We start from the raw sequence: 21131 nt of genomic DNA, 5'->3' as shown, positions 1-21131 counted from the left end.
CTTCGGTTCAGGATTGTTTCTCGAAGGCTCTCTTCCTGTTGGCATTGGCCTCTTCGGGGTCCGGTCGGCGAGCTTCATGCTCTCCTCCGGCGCAGGGGTTCCCTGCTCTTTCGGGAGTTGTAATCGGTTTGTTCGTCTGCAGCCGTCTCCTTCTTTTCTGGTGAAGAATGAGACGGCTGCTTTCCGGAGGGGTCCTTGGGTTGAGATGCCTGGTTGGCCAGGCCAGGGGTGCATCATGTTTTGTGTCCGGTTGCGGCCCACCGCCGTTATTTGCGCACCACGGCTTCTGTGTTCGGGGACGCCCTTTGGGTTGATTTGGTTTCCCTTCTTCCCTGTTCGCGGGTTTGGGTTTACCAGGTCGTTTGCAGGGTTAATAAGTCTAGCCAGCCTGCGCTCTATCCCCGTGCTCATGACGTTCATAAGTTCGCTGCTATTGCTGCCGTCTTTGATAACATGTCCTAGTCTGACATTAGGGCGCGGGGTTTTGGCAGTCGAACAGAGTCATGGCTGCGTGCTACCTCGTGAACGTTCCTGGGTCTAGTCGGGCCTGTGTCGCTTTGGGTCGGCGGATGCAGCCAGTTGTCTCGACTTCGGGTTGAGGAGTGAGCAGCGACCGCCTCCCGGGTAAGTCCCTCTGGTTTTCCACTGTGGGAAGTTATCTCCGAGGAGCTGTAGGAGCTCCCCCCAGAAAACCAGAGATGAATATAATGATATGCTATTTTCTGGGCGAGACCCGGAGGCTTCCCGGCAAACCTTCCTCCCCCGGTCGGCGGGTTTTTATGTCCAGCCTCGGAACTCGGAGGTGGATTGCCAGTGCGGTTGTTTGGGGCTCCCCCTTTCCCCTACCTAGGAGGAGGGAAGCTGCGCAGACAGCGGCGCGGGGATGTGTGACGTCATGCTCGTTTCTGTTTAGAGAGTTCTATACACTTGTTCGGCTTTTTGTAGCAGTTTTCACCAGAATAGGGGATTGTTTTGGGACGCTTACCTTTCTGGGTGCCAAACCCGGTTGATGACAGACATAGAATGCTTCCAACCACACGGGGGTTTCTATAGGCCATTGCTCCTCGTGCCTCTTCTGAGGAGAACAGGTTCTAGCTCATGGTCCCCAGTAGGCCCACATAACTCCATACACATGACTGATGCCAAAGACTGACATTAGAATATTCACCGGAATATCCCCGGGGGAGCCTCCGGAGCTCACCCAAAAAATGGCGTTTTATTATATTTAACGCTGGTATTCGTGCTTACTGGTTAGGGCTAATGTTGTGAATAATCAACTGCTGATTGGTGTAGGGATAAAAAATATTTTAATAACTTAGTTTAATAGTTCTTGCTTAGTTAAAATCTTTATAAAGTGCTCAAACTGAATGTCATTGCATTACGAATTCAACAAATTCTTCAGCATTTGTGTAAACTTCTTCATTCACTTTTGATCACTTACAGTTTATCTTGTCATTACTTATTACAGACCATTAATCCTTCAATACTGTTTTAATTGGGAAATGGTGAACTGTGATGAGCAAAATATGAATAGCATGCTCAGTTCAGCTTTTCAATATATTGTATGGAGTTTTTTTATGAATTCCTGTGATGGAATATGAATGGCGTGATGCAGTGCATGATATGCGGATCATTTGGCAACTTTTTTAAACATCTTTGCGTCTGGCCAATAACTGGATGGATGGCCACGTAGATTGTAGTATCTTTAGCTAGGGGGGAACCTAAACCTAACAGGTTTGATGTCCCAAAAATGGGACATAAAAAATATAGTCTTATGCCTAATTAAGGCTGTTGACATGAAAGCAGACTTTGAAATTGGAATGGAAATACACATTTCAAACTTTGTGATGCACTAGTCACATGTTATCAGAATTGTTTTTATTTGATCTGGGAAAATCTCATCACTCATGTTCCTGAATGGTATTGCCACTTTGGATGGAAAATAAACCCTTGCTTTACCATGACATAAGTAAATGTTGATTAGGTTTGTGTGCATGTTTGGCAAAATGAAGGGCAGGCTATTGATAGGTTCATTTTTGTTGTTGTTGTTTTGTAGGTTCCTACTGCATAAAATCTAGTTATGTTTGGTATACTGTGAAGCTCAATACTTTTCGCAAGTCACTTTCACACCAAAATTGTTCAAAATCAATCTGATTTGAGTGTTTTCCTACATTGCTCAGTTCAAATGACTGAAATTTGTGTTACCAGTGAATTACAGTTTGAAATGCTAAAAGAGTTCCATTAATTACTTTTAGACTGTAGCTACTTCAAAGACCAATTTGTAGCATTAATTGTGCATTCTCAATCTTCACTTACAAAAGGTAGGAGAAGTAAGTAATTATCAATAGAAGGCCCCAAACCGGGAAAAGGTAGAAGTCAAGTGTAATTATGGAATATAATCACCACCACTGATATCAGTATACTGTATTCACAAATAAATCAAGAAATAGGAAGATGACACTTAAAATTCATCTATTTAAATTTTTTTATCGGGTATAATAGCCATGTAGTACATAGTGGTTTGAACCTGTCTGCACTTCAGTACTATTGCATATAATCCCATGAAATACAAGCACACACATTTCAAACACTTATTCATATAATGCTTTTTCATTTGTAAGCATGTGAACTATGTCCATCAGTTTATTAATTAATTGCTTTATCTCATATGTTTTATCTCAAAACCACCACCATTCTTCAACTTATCAGTATCTTAATTACATTATATATAAATTTTAACAGAAAAACTAAATCCTCTCATTTTCCTCCCCATAAAATTGATCTTACTGCATGCTCTTTCAACAGGAATTCCCGTAGATGGAGGGAGTGACTGGCTGTGTCTCAATCGTGATTTTCTTGAATATGTAGTTAACAGTCCGGATCAGCTTGATAAAGGCCTCAAGAAATCTTATTCCTATTCGCTGTTACCTGCCGAGGTAAGCATTCCAGAATGCCTGTGCCCCTTGTCTCAGATTTTATTTCATTTTAATTATTCCCGTTTCAACAGTGTGTGTTTGTGCTAGTATGTTGCTTGTAGGTTGGAACAATTTGCTCTTGGGCCTGCCTTTTCATCATCAGGTATCTAGTTAAAAAATTATTTTAATTTCTTATTTCTCTGTGATATCTACATTTATTACTGTGAATTTAGTTGTCTTGCACTACCACCTTTAAGTTTTCCTCCTGTTCACTACTCATGCACTGAAAGAGTAGTTCCTTCCCATACTCATGTAATTACCTAGGTGTAGTTAAATAATGATGGTTTCTCATGGTGTCCCCATTTTCCCCCAGGTGCTCTTTGTCATATAATGCTTTAAAATTACTGTACTGATGGTTTTGGCTTCCACCACCTTTTCACTTAACTTGTTCCAACCGTCTACCACTCTGAAATAGTGAACTTTCTAATGTTTCTTCAGCAGCTTTGTTTCCTTAGTTTGAATTTTAGTCCTCATGTTTTTGAAGCTGCAGTTTTCAAAAATTCTTTGTCAATTATGTCATTCCTAATACTGTTTTGTACGTAGTGGTCATATCACATCTTTTTCTTCTATCTTCCAACTTTAGCGTATTAAGAATATATAAGAAAAGGATACTTATTGAAAAATTATTATATGTACTGTAAAATTAGTGTATGTGACGTAAAAGGGAAAGAATATAACAGTGGCTCTTCTGGCAGGTGGAATGCCAATCACATTAAATGAAAAAAAAATAAAACAAAGTAAATAAAACTACTTCTGACCTCTTTACGGTGTGAGAGCTGCGGGTAAAGTTCAAAAAATGAAAAACTTTAAATATATAATAAAAATGACTTTAACAACAAATAAAGCAACTCCCATAATCTACTTGGTGAAACACAAAACACAATGTAATATGAACAGGTAACAGTTACGCTAATAGCAAATAAAGGTGAAATATATAACATACAATAAGCAGCACGCATCTACGGTTTCCTGGAAGGTTACAGTAGACGTTACTGCTGAGAGCACGAAGTGTATTGTGAGGACTGGCTGGTGGTGAGCTGCTTATATAGGCGTCCAGGCCTAGTGTAGGTGGCGCTGATGTGCAGGGAACTATCGCCGGCAGTCTCAAACAAGCAATTAAGGGCTGGTCGACCGTCGAGTGGCGCTGGGCCCCCAGACAGACAGCAGTGTTCTGGTGTCTCGGGTACTTGAGGGTAGAGGGAGGGGTGGTGTCTGTCTGACACAGGTTCTGAACACTTATTGTTCTTGTTCTTGATGTTGATTTCCTATACTGGCGTATGCAAACATGTTGTTGAATAGGCGGTAATGGAATAGGCAGGATCTCCTTGCCTAAGCAAGAGATTACCGTAGAAATATGTATGTCATCTTTTTTGTGCTCTTTGCCACCTACAGTTTTGAAATTTTCAATGGTTCTGACCTATAGTATATACACTTCATATGTAACCCTTTCATTCAATACTCTCCATCCCTCTACCATAGCTTACAAATTAGAATTTACATGAATGTATTGTTTCCCTTGTTTTCTTAGTTTGAATTTATGGCCTCTTGTTCTTGATGGAGACCCGTTCAAAATTTGCTCCTTACCAATTTTATCTATTCAAGTTGCACTTTTGTATGCGGTGATTATATAATTTATTTTTATTATGTTTAAAAGTTTTGACATGCGTGTGTGTGTTATTGTAAACATTTTATGCTGAAATGTATTCACATTTATTTGCCCCTAAATATGTGAAACAATATATTAACTATTTAATTACAGTTAAATCTTGAGTGTATATGAATGACATAATTTCCAGCAAAGAAGATATGCATGAGGTGCAATATTAGAACTTTTATGCTGATTACCCGAAAGACATTTGTGGCTTTTCAGAGATAGCCTAAACCCTCGTTTTATTTTTCAAGTCATTCTTTCATACTGTCTTGAGCAACTCGCGATTCTGCCAGTCATTCACAAGCAACGATCTCCATGTAACTAACTGGAAAAGGAAACTGGGTTGCAAGTGTCAGTACAAACACATTGTTGACTGGTGCGGATGCTCACCCAATGACTTCATTCCAGGAGACTGGCCCAAGCTCGAGGTTAGTTATAATTATATTATCGAGTGAATAATTATATTATCAATGGTTGGAAGCTATATTCCAACCATTGTTTTAACCTTAACAGAAAGCGCATACATTGCCTGTGTTAAGAAAATCTTTTGTTGCAATTCAGTTAAAAAAATCCATTACTGACTGATGGTATTTGCTAAAGTGTGTGTTACTACAGTGCATAATTTTGGTCTGGCTTTTTGAAGCAAAATGCTACCAGGCCTCTGAACTTGTGTAGGCATGTCTAACACAAGCACCAGAATCTGGTATGCTCATAGAGGCATAGGGTGCATGGGATCCAAGATCATCCCAAGACTGGATAAAACTCACCTGGGATGTGCAGATGAAGTAAACAGGCTACTTATCTTGATTCAAGATAGAAGAATGAAGCCACGCTAGCTGGAACCTGGCCAACCCACACCTTTACTCACGTGGTCTTGCATGTATTACACCATCATCTCAACAGGGACCACTCTCCTTGTCTACATAAATTACAACAGTCCTTGTAGCATAGTAGTACTGTGCGCGTCAAATGCTTTGCTAGTAATTTTTGTTAGATTCAAGCCCTTGGCAGGGAGGGTTGAGTGGGAGTCGAGCCTTAACTGTCCTAAAAAAATAAAAAGTTCACCCAACTTTTGTTTAGTGTCATCTTCTCTGGTGTCATTTTGCATTCCTATTTCCTCTATAGAAAATTCTGCTGTGAAGGGGTTCAGGCATCCTCCTTTCTGGAGCTGCTTCTCTTCAGTTGTTTTGCTCAGGGTAGTGCTTTGGACTTGGCCCGCTTGTCAGCCCTGTTGTAGAGTCGATAAATGACGCGAGGCAATAGTCAGGTTTGTGGGGGATTCTTTGTATCTTTCTGGGGTTCTTCTTGAGTGGTGAACAGGAGTTCTTTCAGTTTAGTTATGTGGTTCCATATGCTTATTCACGTCTGGTTTATGCAGTTCGGCGTGAAGTAGTTGGCTTCACATCCCTCGTGTCTGGCACTATTGGGTATTTTAATGGCTCTAATTGTTAGTTATATTTGGGCCCATTGAGATTTTTGATGTCCTTACCCACCTGTGCTGGGTCCTCTTTGGTGTTTTTTCATTGAGGGGGGGGGGGGAGGGATAGGTTGCATCTAGAGTGACAGCACTTATGTGAGGGTGTAGAGTAGCTGAACTTGAAAGGAGCCCTAATTCCCATCTGGTAGCACAGCTGGGAGCAGTTGCATGAATTGTAAACCTTGGGTTAGCTTCCTTGCCTTGTTTCAATCTCTTCGATCTATAATCAAGATACTGAATGTAGTTTGTTTTGTTTCGCCTTTACTCTCTGGCTGGGTTTTACTTGGTTCCACCTCAGATCTCCATGTTTCCCTTACCTCTACAAGCACAACAGTTCCTGATCCTATTGTTAGATAAGTTTTAGCAAGTCTAGAGACCTGGTAGAACGCTGGGTTCGTGTGTACTAGCACCAGGGAGCTGCTGCAGTCAGCCAGAAAAGGGTGCTTCATTACATTCATGCTTGAATTTTTCTGAATACTAAAAAATATTCCTAAATCATTTACTCATGATAAATATTAAATATATTTTTTTAATATAGGCTTCTTGGTTGCTCTCAGGAGAAATATTCTGCATTCTGTTTAGTAGTGAGTTGACCTTGACCTTTTCTTGGCAGCCAGGTGACATGACCATATGAAAAGATCCTCATAACCGTGGGGCAGAGGTCATTGAAGACATAGTGAGAATTGTAGTATCCAGGCCCTTGCTCGGCGTGACACTGAGGGGCCACTTAGGAAGAGGAGTTTCTTGTACTCACATTCTTGTTTGTTTCAGGCTTCTTCATCACGCAACCTGTTCTTTGCTCGCAACTTTGAGCCAGTGATGAGCCGAGCAATTATTAACCAGATGGATGCATGGCTCTACACTCCCTATTACTCTTGTAAGCACATTTCACCAATTTGTTAATATATAAGTTATATGGTTTTATGTCTGTTGATATCATTTTCTCTCTAATTTTTCTGATCTGTTTTATCTGGCAGTCCCCCTCCATATTATTTTAAAGAAGTGATCTTGTATAAGAATGAGAACATTTCCGATTTTTTTTAATACTTTAAATATTTGTCAAATAATTACCATGTTCATGTTTGGACATATTATAGGTAAAGTAGGGATTACATGCTGGCATTGAGATAATTTTGGTTGCAATAAATAGGACATATATAGTCAAAGTATGACCAAGCCGTGTTCATTTGCAAGAGTAATAAAGAGTCTGAGAAAATGAAAGAGACCAAGTGTAGCTCTAGTAACCATTAAAGTGAACTGGTGAGCTCACTTGGCATCCACCATAGTAGGTCACCGTTGTTTATTCTTACGCGATCTCTATTACCTTGCAGTAATTTTCTGTAGGCAGAATAGTTTGTAGGTTTTGCTTATTTCTTTTTATTTGAATGTGGAAAGTTTCTTGTAGCATATAAGACAACAACATTATCTTAAATCATCATCTGATTTTTAAAAGTTTTTATGAATGACCTCTTTATTAATACTGTATGTGAATTGCATCAGGGCTATTACACTATTCTCAAATTAACCAACCCGACAACATTAAAGATTGTTCAGGTCAACAAATTTTAATATTGATTTGATTGCTGTGAATATCTTGCATGACACAGGTGAGTAGTTGCTAACTATTGAATGGTTCTTCCATTTTTGGACTGGTCCTACATGAGCATTCTTGTATGGGGATGGGCCATATACCTTGTGCCTGGGAGGGGGGGAGAATGGCATCACCTCAAGCACGAGGTGATACCAGTTGGTCTGTACAACTCCCTAACTGTCTCAGGCTGAACTTATTTACCCCAATTGCTCTTCCTATGGCTCTGTCATTACTATCATTATTACGGTATTATTATTATTATTTTATTTTATGAACTAAGGCTAGGGTCCATTGGGATAGTATTAATACAATAAACTAAGTCCTGGTAGATCTTGTCTTCTATCCCTTCTTACTGCTTACCTTATTACTCCTGGTTGTGCTTCTGCAGTATGCAGCTATCCTTTTTTTTGTAAGATTTCCAGATATTGTGCAGCCATGTTTTTCGTAGTATATTTCAGTATAATACTGTGTATCATTTTCTTACATATTTTTTTTCTAATTTTCAATGGTAGTCACTCCTGGGCTAGAGAGTTACTTGAAAAATCGTTACCATAACAAGGATAAGCTGGATGGTGGAAATGCTGCAGCCTTGACGCTCTACCATGCAGGGGCTGGACTCGGTACCAGGGCGTTGGCTCAGCTCGTCATCGCCGAGAAGAACAAATGCAATGTGTATGCAACTTTAGTTCTTCAGGTTCATTCATACCATCTTGGTGATACATTCAAGGTAAGATATGGTGTTAATTGTACACACAGTCGTTAAATGCTTTGACATATATTATTAGTCTTATAATTAATGTGTGTTAACTGGTCATAAGTTGATGTGAAAGAATAATTTATTGATGTAAACTACAGAAAGTTGAAGAGTACACGGAAACCTCAATCTGTCAAACCTTGCTCCAGCGAACCTCCAATTGCAACGCATGTTTGCAAGCTGGATCTAATCACCAATTTGCCAAACACTTAACAAGTGTTCGTTGAAGCCAAAGAGAGAGCATTAAGCCTTTATGAATATGTAGCACTTGGATGGGTTGAAGATAAGGATTTGGAATAAAATGGAGGAAAGAAATGGTGCCAAACCACTTAAGCGGTTAGGGGATTGAACACTGACATGCAAGCAACAAGATCGCTGCTCTAATGTCTAGTGACAGTGGTTGAGCTGAATTGGGCCTTGTCCCATTAAGTTTGCTGAATAAAGGTTGCACTGAACTCAGTTTATCCCGTTGATTTTTAAGTTTGTTGACTTAAACTAGTTTATCTAGCACCAGTTTATTTGTAATTTGTATTAATTTGGTACTGGGTTTCATGTGTAGCTATATACTTCAGATTAAACTTCTTAGATTTGATCCTTGTATTATAATTTTTAATTTGTTGTATTATGATCACATAATTTTCAAGAACTTTGTGCAGTATTGTTAAACCTGTTTATAAGGATCATCAGCTGATGGAATTAAAGGACACTTACTTGAAGCTCTCACTTTGATAGGACTCTAGAGTACTTGAATGGCTTCATTATATGTCTCGTGTAATATCATTAAGCAGAAATGAGCGTTTCTGCAATTCAAGATGATTTCCAAACAAAATTTGTGTGATCTATGATGGCTAGAGGAGTTGCTGCGTATTACTGTATAGCTGAAGTAATAAATTTATTCCCACATATATGTTTTTCATGATAAATGCAGAGGTTTATATTTGTAATAGATTTTCTTATTCATTTTTTTTTCTGTACAGAAAGCGTGTATGTATCTTTAAAATATGTTTATTGTGATTGCAGGTCGACTGTGGAATAGCGGTCATATTAAGATAGAAAAATATGACTGTTTTTGTTTCAGGGGACTTTTGGTTCAGTACATAGGCAATATTGACAGCCTGAGAGCCTTTCCGATCGAGACTTGGATTTTTCCACGTATCAAATATAGACTGCTCTTTGAGAAAACAAACCATATACTACTTGTAAGTATGAATAGTATCATTTGATTGGCTTGTCTTTACATTTAAGAACAATTAATAATATAAAAATGTAAATATTTAATGTCTCACTTGAGCCTTGAGGAAGCTTTATCAGAAGGCAAAGACTAATTTTTCAACACTTGTCTTTCTTACAGGATTTTAAAGGTAGGGTCAAAATTTGATGTGAAAGAGCAAGCTTTTCGCACTTTGGGTGGAGCTCTGGGCCCCAGCAATGATATAACTGTGGTCACAAGATGATCTGGAGGAGTAACAGGTGATGCCAGAGTTGCTGGAGAGGACACTGTACAGCACCCACTTGTTGTATTTAGTGATCCGACTTCAACTCTTGCTGCTGAAGGGAAGATCACCTTGGAACCTGGAGAACAGGTCTTGTCATCATGTTTCCATCTGTAAGCTGTTGCCCTAATATTTACAATTTCTTGTTTTTTGGTTTTGCTCTTGCAGTAGGAAATATACAATACTGTATGTTGTTTATGTTTGTAATTTCACTATTAACCCTTTCACTCTGGAACATTTTCTGGGAGTCCTCCTCAGTTGCTTCATTCATGGACCCCAGAAGCTGGACTCAAAAATCACAATTCCACAAAATAACCACATCTTAATTGTCCATAATGACATATACAGAAGTAAATCGGCCAGATAAGACACATGCTCAGGAAATAACAGCCAAACTATGCATAGCCTCAAGTGAAACACAAGACCTGACAACACAGGAATAGAGCCAGTCTTGACAGCCACTTCACATCAGCAGGCCTTAGAGTGGAAAATAAGCCTATCTATTTCCCAGTAATGAGACTCAAAATTAGCCAGCTCATAGAGGAAAGAACCTGAGCTCTGCAGACTAGATAATTTTGGTTGGGCTGGGGAAAAATGGGACACACTGGAAGAGGGTGTCCTGTTTTTCTAGGAGAATTCCTTTGTGGCTCAGTAGCTATCTTGCTATCAGCAAGATAGCTACAGGGAGATACATACAAGCTACAAAAGTCACATCAGTCACAGTTCTTTTTGGCCTAGTGTTGACTAGAGCCAAAACCTGGTCCCTCCTTACAGTGGCAGAGAGTAATTGACATTATGCCATTTCACTGGGGAAAAATCAGAATGTCAGCAAAGCGTTATAGGCATCTGCTGGAGTCACAAGAACCAAAGCCTTGAAACTGCCAAACAACTCTCCAAACGAAAGGAAATAATTTATTTGAAATTAGCTTGAACCCATTAGTATCGATTGTTGCCACCAGGAGAGCTGCAGCTGGGTCAGATCCTTTCTCACTTACTGCTGGGTGAACAGATCCATTAGGTGATAGGAAATGTGCCCAACCATTTTTGTCCCACCCGGGATTCTAACCTGGAATTTTCTATTGTTAATCAAGAACGAACTAGACTGTACTACTGGGTCCGTAGGCACAATAAGTAGTATTGTGACTTATTTTTTATATATCTTGATGTTATCTTGAGATGATTTCGGGACTTTAGTGTCCCTGCGGCCCGGTCTTCGACCAGTCCTCCACCGCCAGGAAGCAGCCCGTGACAGCTGGCTAACACCCAGGTACCTATTTACTGCTAGGTAACAGGGGGCATAGGGTGAAAGAAACTCTGCCCATTGTTTCTCGCCGGCGCCCGGGATCGAACCCGGGACCACAGGATGACAGTCCAGCGTGCTGTCCGCTCGGCCGACCGGCTCCCCTATATATTTGTCAGTTATATTTTCTGAAATAAAATTTTACTTTTGGATTTGTAACTTCAGTTTCAAAATACCTTACAGAATGTTTTAATAAAATCATATTGTCAAGAAATAGAACATAATAGAAATGTTTCACTGAAACTGAACTTTCTCTGCAGTAGAATGCCCACTACAAAGGAAGGACTTGGATCAACTTGGTTTGGATAATAATGTCATCAATATTTGTATTTCATTCCACATCTGCAGCATTGCTTCTCACTAATTATAATTATTTAGCATTTACCAGGTAGTTTCCCACAACTTTGATATGCGTAAACCATTGCTTCCCGGGTCATGGATGGTTAGAGTGATGATTGATAATGTTGTGACAGCCTCACACTCGTTCCTCATACTGCCGCTGCAGGTCGTGCACGGCCGCCAAATATCAGTCAAAGACGCCAGGTAACAGAACACTCACATTGATGAATTTATGAATTTTGTTTAATTGTGTGATGTAGTTGCTTAATCATTAGATATAATGTAAAATGTCCTAATTTTGTAGAGAATTCATGAATCTGTAGTACTATATTTATAACGCTCCACTGAGTTCACTACACAGAACAAAGCAGAAGCAGGCAATGTTCTATTGATTGATTGATGGAAGCTCCCAACAGGAGCACAATAAACTCCTTGAAGACCTTCCATGCCAACACCTGAAAACAACAAAACAGATGCTAGCAATGAAGCTAAATGTTATTTGAGGAAACACGGATGCATAGCCATGCCATCAACATGCCCATGGAAATGCACCTGGGAGTAGAAGGGACAAGGTTTACATCAGCTTTAACTGGGTGGGAGGATTCAACATATTCCCCCACTTGGAAAAGCAGACACCCTATGTGAAAACTGCACAAACACTGGACCCCTACCCAAGCAATGTCAACAAATACTTTAGAACACTGAAGGAAACTATATATGCAGCAGATTCAGACCCTGGACTAGTTAGTAGATATATGTTCACTCAACTAGTAAGGAAACGAGTTAAACAACCTCTCAGACACTGGAAAATAGTACAATATGACCATACTAGATGACTTCTGATTGAAAGACCAAACTTGAGATGATGCACACAATATGCCAATACTGAACCCTATCTCTCATAAACAAGGAAGGACAAAAGTTGCCACAAATAAGCAATGAATAAATTATCAAATAGTTTCTCTTTAACAAAATACCTGAAAATGGCTATATCTATGCCACTGCAATGGCCTTACAGCAAGAGATATTAATAAACTGCATACATACCATCAAACTTGTTTTTAGCATGGAACCCCTTATGCAGGGACACTTAGTCAGAAAGATGGCGAGTCAATTTATCTATAATAAGTGTAGTCTCATTTGTGCCAGTTAAACATGTGAAGTGGCTTCATTTCCTGAGTCTTGGAAGGATCAGGCCCCACCACTTGGTCACTTGGAAGTGGTGGGGCCACCACAACAGCGACAACAGGTGGCTGTTGTACCACCTGATGGTGGTGGGGGTAATTTAATTAGGGGGGGATTAACTTGTTTTAGGATTTTGTTTGCCAATTTAATATTCCAAACATTATTCAGAGGCATTATGCCTGGAGAAATGTACTTGTCCCTGGTGTACCAAGATTGTCACTGGAAATCTGACAATCAGTGTCCTATATTTATTGTACTGGTAACAGAAACTAAGGGAAGTTGCAAAGGAACCACTCGGAATGGGGCATTACATTTCACGCTGCACTCTATTCTTTACATGTTCAGCTTTTTGTTCTGTTGTGCCACTTCCATCTTCACCCATTGTCCAAACATGGTATTTTCTTTATGAAATTCATTGATAATTTAATTTTATGATGAAATTGTTTGCAATTTTCAGGGCACTACACAAAGGGCCATCGGGATCCTACACTGATGCAGATCTCAGTAATACTTGCCTCCTCCTTAGTCTGGGACATCATGGCAACTCCTCAGCATAGGAAGTCTCTGCCTCTCACTCAACTTTATATGGTCCACAGCTGTCACAGTGGATCGATGAGCTAGTCACAAGGTACAGTGAGCCCTTTAAGGGATGCATTCCAGTAAAACTTCAGCACATTGAATTTGTGAATATTGACATAAATGGTACATTTGTGAACATTGAATGAGGGCAAATAGGGAATGCATTCTAGTGACAATGCAAAATTTACTTTTTGCTGCTGCTATATATTTTATCTAAATATTGTTGTTATTACACCTTATATGAAGGTTGTTATTAAATAATCCTGCTACATACAGTATTTAGTGTAGTTTTGTAGAAAGTACTTTTGCACAATCACCAGTGATGTACAGTTCACTCCCACTTCTACACACTTTAATTTAGCGACCTCCACTTGAATGTAGTGTAAACAGTTATACCAATATTACTGTTTATTTTCTAATTTTACACTTGTTGTTAGCCATCATCATCAAGAACTTTATACGTTTTGGAGCTATTATATTTACTTGATCTGTGATGTATCAATAAACCATATTATGCAGTCATATATCATTATGGAACTGGCACTATTGTCGTCATATCTTCAGCCATGTTATTGTGACTCATCGTCTGCATATAACCCGGTGACTGTTACAGGATTAACAGACTGAAGCCAAGTGCTATTAGATACTATCTGTTCAATCCATGTTCATAGTGAAGGATTGAGGTTATCAGAGTTATGTGTGTGATCTACAGATTGATTACTGAAAGATTTGAAATAATTCTAAACTTGCTACCCGATTCTTTTGTTATGTGAATAAAACCCACCCTAAAGTGCCGACCCAGGGTCCACAAGTGTGTGTACCATACACGTTGCAGTGTGACAGTCCAGCTTCGCACACGGAGCCAACACGTTCATTGTTCCGTGATGCCCTGCCCCATGTCTCACGTACGCCATGCATGTTCTTTGGAGTTGCCATCCATTACGGTGACCGAGTAACCTCGCATGTTCAACCACGTGTGGTAGTGAATGAGGTTAATGAGAAGAAGAGACCGCCATCTATGCAATCCATGAGTCAAGCCAGTGTCAGTGCAGCCAACACATCATCATCCAACTATTATGGATGTGTGTTTGTATTGGGAGGGAATGTGTCAAGGCCGGCTCACAGTAAGTACAAATCTCTACTGCTTTTCCCAGGGTTGCCCCGTGTAGATCTTGGTAATTAACCGACCGATTAAGTATACCTCCTTTCCAACCACTTCAGTTGAGTGGTAAAACAACTGCGGTGACCCACAAATGTCAAGATGTTTACCTGAGTGGGAAGTGCTCTGGGTACTTGTTCTTTGTATAAGTGAATTAACATACACCACATATAGTCTCTCAGTGATGTATGTTTATTTCAATGATAAATAGATAATTGTGAAATTGATTTCAATGATACAGTGATATTGTGTGCATTATTGGTGTTATTGATGGTGTTACTGTGAATTTCTTGATATTATTGTGTATTGCCCGAGTGTTCTGTTGGAACTCCAATCAGATGTCGTTAGGCAGTAACTGTCGGGGTGTTCACTATTAATCAGTTACTTCACTATTGTTCAGTGCAAGTGAGTAGAGACCGCGTGTCTTCTCATATCAGCACCGTGGGAACGATTCCTGCTGTGTGTGATTTGTATGGTTTTGTTGAGCCACTCTTGATTAAAGTAATGTAGAGCTCCCAATGTATTAATAAATTTGCTGAATAAACATTATTATTTTTTGTCAGCATTTCCCTACGTACTGCCTCATACATTTTTTCCACTTAATTATTGGGTACCGGCTCTGGGTATAGAGACCCCAAGTCATTTCTCTGGAATAGCATTTATGCATTGGAGTGAGGCTGACGACCCAGTGACGGGTGATTCCTCATACTCGACTAGAGACAGTGTGGTGTGCACCTCTTCTCTATTTGAGATACAGAGAATCTATGTGGCTGCTCTCGCACACATTTTCTGTCAATTGATAGCTTCCAAGGTGACCACCATTGTGATTGGGGCTGTTGCATGCAGTTGCAATCATTGAAGAAATATATACCCTCACAACCAATAAATAAAATGAAGAAACAATGACCTTTCAGTCTGTCCTGGACCATTATTAAGACACGATTTGATAATGGCTCAAGACAGACCAGAACGTTGTCATTTCTTCATTATTTGATGTGTTGTTGGGTCATCACTGGGTTACATCTTTCTCTACTGTAGTTTCTCACTTTATAGACTTCTAAGATAGTAAATTTCATATTCTTGGTTGGTGTCGTTTACCCTGCCTTGAACAGCCTTGACCTAGTTGCAGTACCACCATCTGTTGGTGTTCAGTTGGCCCCAGGTGACTTGATGGTTGTTCGAGCAGTTGTGTTTCATTCAGTCATTTTTCCTTTGGGCAAGCTGTGGCTTTGGTAGTAAATTTCTGGGTGAGCCTCTGTGGCTTTCTGATCCCCTCCCTTCCAAGTTGTCAGGTGGCTGCCTATATTTCCCCTAGAACTGAGCTTGGGAACACGGGCTGGCATTAGGCCACCTCCTCCCCTTTCCCCTCAAATGAGTGAGGTAGGTTGGGTGAGCAAAATCGCTCATGTTGTGAGAGAGTTTGATAGTTTGTTTACATAGTTGGGGGAGCTCTTTCAGCTGGTTTTGAGCCTTCGGTCTCTCCTGAATCCACCATTTGTTTGTTTTTGTCTCGCCGAGTTTCTGGATGCCATCCCGAATGTGGTGACAGTAGTAAATGTCATTGCTCCCTGTGACTCTGTGATGGAGTCGGGTTCTGCCCTCAATAGGCCTCTAGAACGTTACAGCTGATGTGACCCAGTAGATGGTAACCATCTCACCATATAGCTATAGGGAGCCACTGGGGCTCACCCAGAAATTGCATTTCATTACATTCAATGCTTGTTTTATAATGTTAAGTAAGAATTCAGTAGGGTTTAGTATTTTTCTAATAATTTTTACTACTAAATGTATACCAATATAAAAAATACTGATTAAATATGATTAACTATAGTATGTTTATGCTAAAGCAGTTTAGAGTTTCATTAAAAGTTTTGAAACTTTGGGTCTGAGAGCAAATTCTTAAAGAATTTATGGTTTTCCTTGTACTGTACTGAGGTTCAGATTTTCAAGGTTCAAATATATTTTAAGGTTGATTTTAATTTGAATGTGCTGTTATTTTAAGTGTGAAAAACTAAAGGCAGAATTTTAATATATATACTATTAAATATCCTCAAATTTTACCTTGCCTTAATCATTTTCAATTCAATTTGACGGGTGACTAATAACATGTAAACAGAACCAACATGTAAAATGTGACAAATGTTGAATATCTGCCCTCATGACAGGTTCTACACTATTCAAGATTCTTGATACATTGCTAGTCCAGATGAGCCAGAGTGTGTTCGTTCCTTACTTGATCCCTGTGAAAAAACGCCATGGAGCTCTCAGTCTCCCGATCCCAAGTCTCACCTTGGAGAAGTGGACCAACCAAGTGAGAGAATTACCGATTCCTACCGAGTCGGAAGTGGCGAATTCAGATAAGTATGGCTCTGTGTATAGATTTACATAATTTATATAAAAAGAGCTAAGAATTAATAGGTATGTCTATAGGCATGATATATATAAACAAAAATGATGGGCATTATTAATAGGTATTACATCATTACCAGATATTGATATATGCCACTGTGTCAGGAATAAAGGCTTTGCATGTAAAGTTGGTGTACATTAAGTGTTGATATTGCTTGATGCGCGTTTCTGGATGTAAATTGTTTGCTAAGTGACCTTTAGCATTCAAATTCACTAGAAATTAATGTTAGAATACAATATATCCTTATAACTGCTATTCCCGTGTTTCTAGTGTTTAATATTTGTTTTGTACAATTGCTGTGATATCAATACAGCACATGATCAGTGTTACAAGATGAAATTAATTTATATAAAAATTTGAAAGTAAAATGCACATTGCATAAAATTGTTTTATTGAATGTCATCAGCCAAGGTAACTTTATTTGTTTTACTGTGTGTGTGTGTGTGTGTGTGTGTGTGTGTGTGTGTGTGTGTGTGTGTGTGTGTGTGTGTGTGTGTGTGGGTGTGTGTGTGTGTGGGTGTGTGTGTGTGTGTGTGTGTGTGTGTGTGTGTGTGTGTGTGTGTGTGTGTGTGTGTGTGTGTGTGTGTGTGTGTGTGTGTGTGTGTGTGTGTGTGTGTGGGTGTGTGTGTGTGTGTGTATGTGTGTGTGTGTGTGTGGGTGGGTGTACTCACGTATTCGTACTTACCTATTTGTGCTTGCGGGGATTGCGCTATGGCTCTTTGGTCCCGCCTCTCAACCGTCAATCAACAGATGTACAGGTTCCTGAGCCTATTGGGCTCAATCATATCTACATTTGAAACTGTGTATGGAGTCAGCCTTCACCACATCACTGCCTAAGGCATTCCATTCGTTAACTACTCTGACATTGAAAAAGTTCTTTCTAACGTCCCTGTGGCTCATGTGGGTACTCAGTTTCCACCTGTCTCCTTATTCGCATACCACCAGTCTTGAATAGTTTATCCTTGTTTACCCGGTCGATTCCCCTGAGGATTTTGTAGGTTGTGATCATGTCTCCCCTTACTCTTCTGTCTTCCAGTGTCGTAAGGTGCATTTCCCGTAGCCTTTTAGTTCTGCCTCTCATGCCTCTTAGTTCTAAGACTAGTCTAGTGACATACCTTTGAACTTTTTCCAGCTTCGTCTTGTGCTTGACAATGTACGGGCTCCATGTTAGGGCCGCATACTCCTGAATTGGTGTGTGTGTGAGTGTGTGTGTGTGTGTGTGTGTGTGTACTCACCTAGTTGTACTCACCTAGTGGTGTTTGCGGGGGTTGAGCTCTGGGTCTTTGGTCCCGCCTCTCAACCGTCAATAAACAGGTGTACAGATTCCTGAGCCTATCGGGCTCTATCATATCTACACTTGAAACTGTGTATGGAGTCAGCCTCCACCACATCTCTTCCTAATGCATTCCATTTGTCCACCACTCTGACACTAAAAAAGTTCTTTCTAATATCTCTGTGGCTCATTTGGGCACTCAGTTTCCACCTGTGTCCCCTTGTACGTATTCCCCTTGTGTTAAATAGACTGTCTTTATCTACCCTATCAATTCCCTTCAGAATCTTGAATGTGGTGATCATGTCACCCCTAACTCTTCTGTCTTCCAGCGAAGTGAGGTTTAATTCCCGTAGTCTCTCCTCGTAGCTCATACCTCTCAGCTCGGGTACTAGTCTGGTGGCAAATCTTTGAACCTTTTCCTGTTTAGTCTTATCCTTGACTAGCTATGGACTCCATGCTGAGGCTGCATACTCCAGGATTGGCCTGACATATGTGGTATACAAAGTTCTGAATGATTCTTTACACAAGTTTCTGAATGCCGTTCGTATGTTGGCCAGCCTGGCATATGCCGCTGATGTTATCCGCTTGATATGTGCTGCAGGAGACAGGTCTGGCGTGATATCAACCCCCAAGTCTTTTTCCTTCTCTGACTCCTGAAGAATTTCCTCTCCCAGATGATACCTTGTATCTGGCCTCCTGCTCCCTACACCTATCTTCATTACATTACATTTGGTTGGGTTAAACTCTAACAACCATTTGTTCGACCATTCCTTCAGCTTGTCTAGGTCTTCTTGAAGCCTCAAACAGTCCTCTTCTGTTTTAATCCTTCTCATAATTTTAGCATCGTCTGCAAACATTGAGAGAAATGAATCGATACCCTCTGGGAGATCATTTACATATATCAGAAACAAGATAGGACCGAGTACAGAGCCCTGTTCGACTCCACTGGTAACTTCACGCCAATCGGAGGTCTCACCCCTCACCGTAACTCTCTGCTTCCTATTGCTTAGATACTCCCTTATCCACTGGAGCACTATACCAGCTACACCTGCCTGTCTCTCCAGCTTATGTACCAGCCTCTTATGCGGTACTGTGTCAAAGGCTTTCCGACAATCCAAGAAAATGCAGTCCGCCCACCCCTCTCTTTCTTGCTTAATCTTTGTCACCTGATCGTAGAATTCTATCAAGCCTGTAAGGCAAGATTTACCCTCCCTGAACTCATGTTGGCGATTTGTCACGAAGTCCCTTCTTTCCAGATGTGTTACCAGGTTTTTTCTCACGATCTTCTCCATCAACTTGCATGGTATACAAGTCAAGGACACTGGCCTGTAGTTAAGTGCCTCTTGCCCTTTTTGTATATTGGGACCACATTCGCCATCTTCCATATTTCTGGTAGGTCTCCCGTCTCCAGTGACTTACTATACACTATGGAGAGTGGCAAGCAAAGTGCCTCTACACACTCTTTCAGTATCCATGGTGAGATCACATCTGGACCAACAGCCTTTCTAACATCCAGATCCAGCAGGTGTCTCTTGACCTCCTCTCTCGTAATTTCGAACTCTTCCATGGCCGCCTGGTTTACCTCCCTCTCTCCTAGCACAGTGACCTCACCTTGTTCTATTGTGAAGACCTGGAACCTCTTGTTGAGTTCTTCACACACCTCTCTGTCATTCTCTGTATACCTGTCCTCGCCTGTTCGAAGTTTCAATACCTGTTCTTTCACTGTTGTTTTCCTTCTGATGTGACTGTGGAGTAGCTTTGGTTCGGTCTTGGCTTTGTTTGCTATATCATTTTCAAAACTTTTCTCTGCTTCTCTTCTCACCCTGACGTACTTATTCCTGGTTCTCTGGTATCTCTCTCTGCTTTCTGGTGTTCTGTTATTCCGGAAGTTCCTCCATGCCCTTTTGTTCAGTTTCTTCGCTTCCATACATGCCCTATTATACCATGGATTTTTCTGTTGCTTCTCGGATTTTTCCCTTTGGGCTAGGATGAACCTGTTTACTGCCTCCTGACACTTTTGGGTAACATAGTCCATCATACCCTGTACAGACTTATCTCTGAGGTCTGTGTCCAAGGTATTTTACTTAGGAAACTTCTCATCTGTTCATAATTTCCCTTTCGGTATGCCAGCCTTTTGATTCCTAGTTCTTTTTGGGGGGAGATAAGTTCTAGCTCTACCAGGTACTCAAAGTTCAATACACTGTGGTCACTCATTCCCAAGGGCACTTCCATCTTAACTTCTCTTATATCCCACTCATTTAGGGTAAATATCAAATCAAGCATTGCTGGTTCATCTTCTCCTCTCATTCTTGTTGGTTCTTTGATGTGCTAGCTTAGAAAGTTTCTTGTTGCCACGTCCAGCAGCTTAGCCCTCCATGTTTCTGGTCCTCCATGCGGGTCTCTGTTCTTCCAATCTATCTTCCCATGTTTGAAGTCTCCCATAATTAGTAGTCCAGATCCATTCCTGCTAGCAACAGAAGCTGCTCTTTCTATTATGTTAATGGTGGCCATGTTGTTTCTATCATATTCCTGTCTAGGTCTTCTGTCATTTGGTGGTGGATTATATATGACTACGACTATAATTTTTTTCCCTCCATTTGTTACGGTACCTGCTATGTAGTCACTGAAACCTTCACAGCCCTGAATATCCATCTCCTCAAAATCCCAGCCTTTTCTTACCAGCAGAGCTACACCACCCCCACCTCTTCCTTCCCTCTCTTTCCTCATAACATAATAGTCCTGTGGGAACATTGCTTTTGTTATCGTTTTCGTGATCTTTGTTTCTGTGAGGGCTATTATGTCTGGGTTTTCCTCTAGTACCCGTTCTCAAAGCTCATTTGCTTTATTTGTAATTCCATCTATGTTAGTGTACATCGCTTTGAGGCTCACTTTCTTCTGTCCCTTCTCAAATCGCCTCCTTGGTGAGTGTTCTGCTGGTGGGGGAG

General features: G+C 40.5%; 1 pseudogene; it reads left to right on the top strand.

Annotated features, from left to right (window-relative positions):
* The first annotated feature begins 409 nt into the window (after positions 1-409).
* Positions 410-17040, top strand: LOC138358958 (xylosyltransferase 1-like; annotated as a pseudogene).
* The last annotated feature ends 4091 nt before the right edge of the window (positions 17041-21131 follow it).

The sequence above is a fragment of the Procambarus clarkii genome, chromosome 87, assembly GCF_040958095.1.
Source record: "Procambarus clarkii isolate CNS0578487 chromosome 87, FALCON_Pclarkii_2.0, whole genome shotgun sequence".
NCBI classification, from domain to species: Eukaryota; Metazoa; Arthropoda; class Malacostraca; order Decapoda; family Cambaridae; genus Procambarus; species Procambarus clarkii.
The sequence above is the reverse complement of the archived record's forward strand: the minus strand, read 5'-3'. Positions and strand labels throughout refer to the sequence as shown.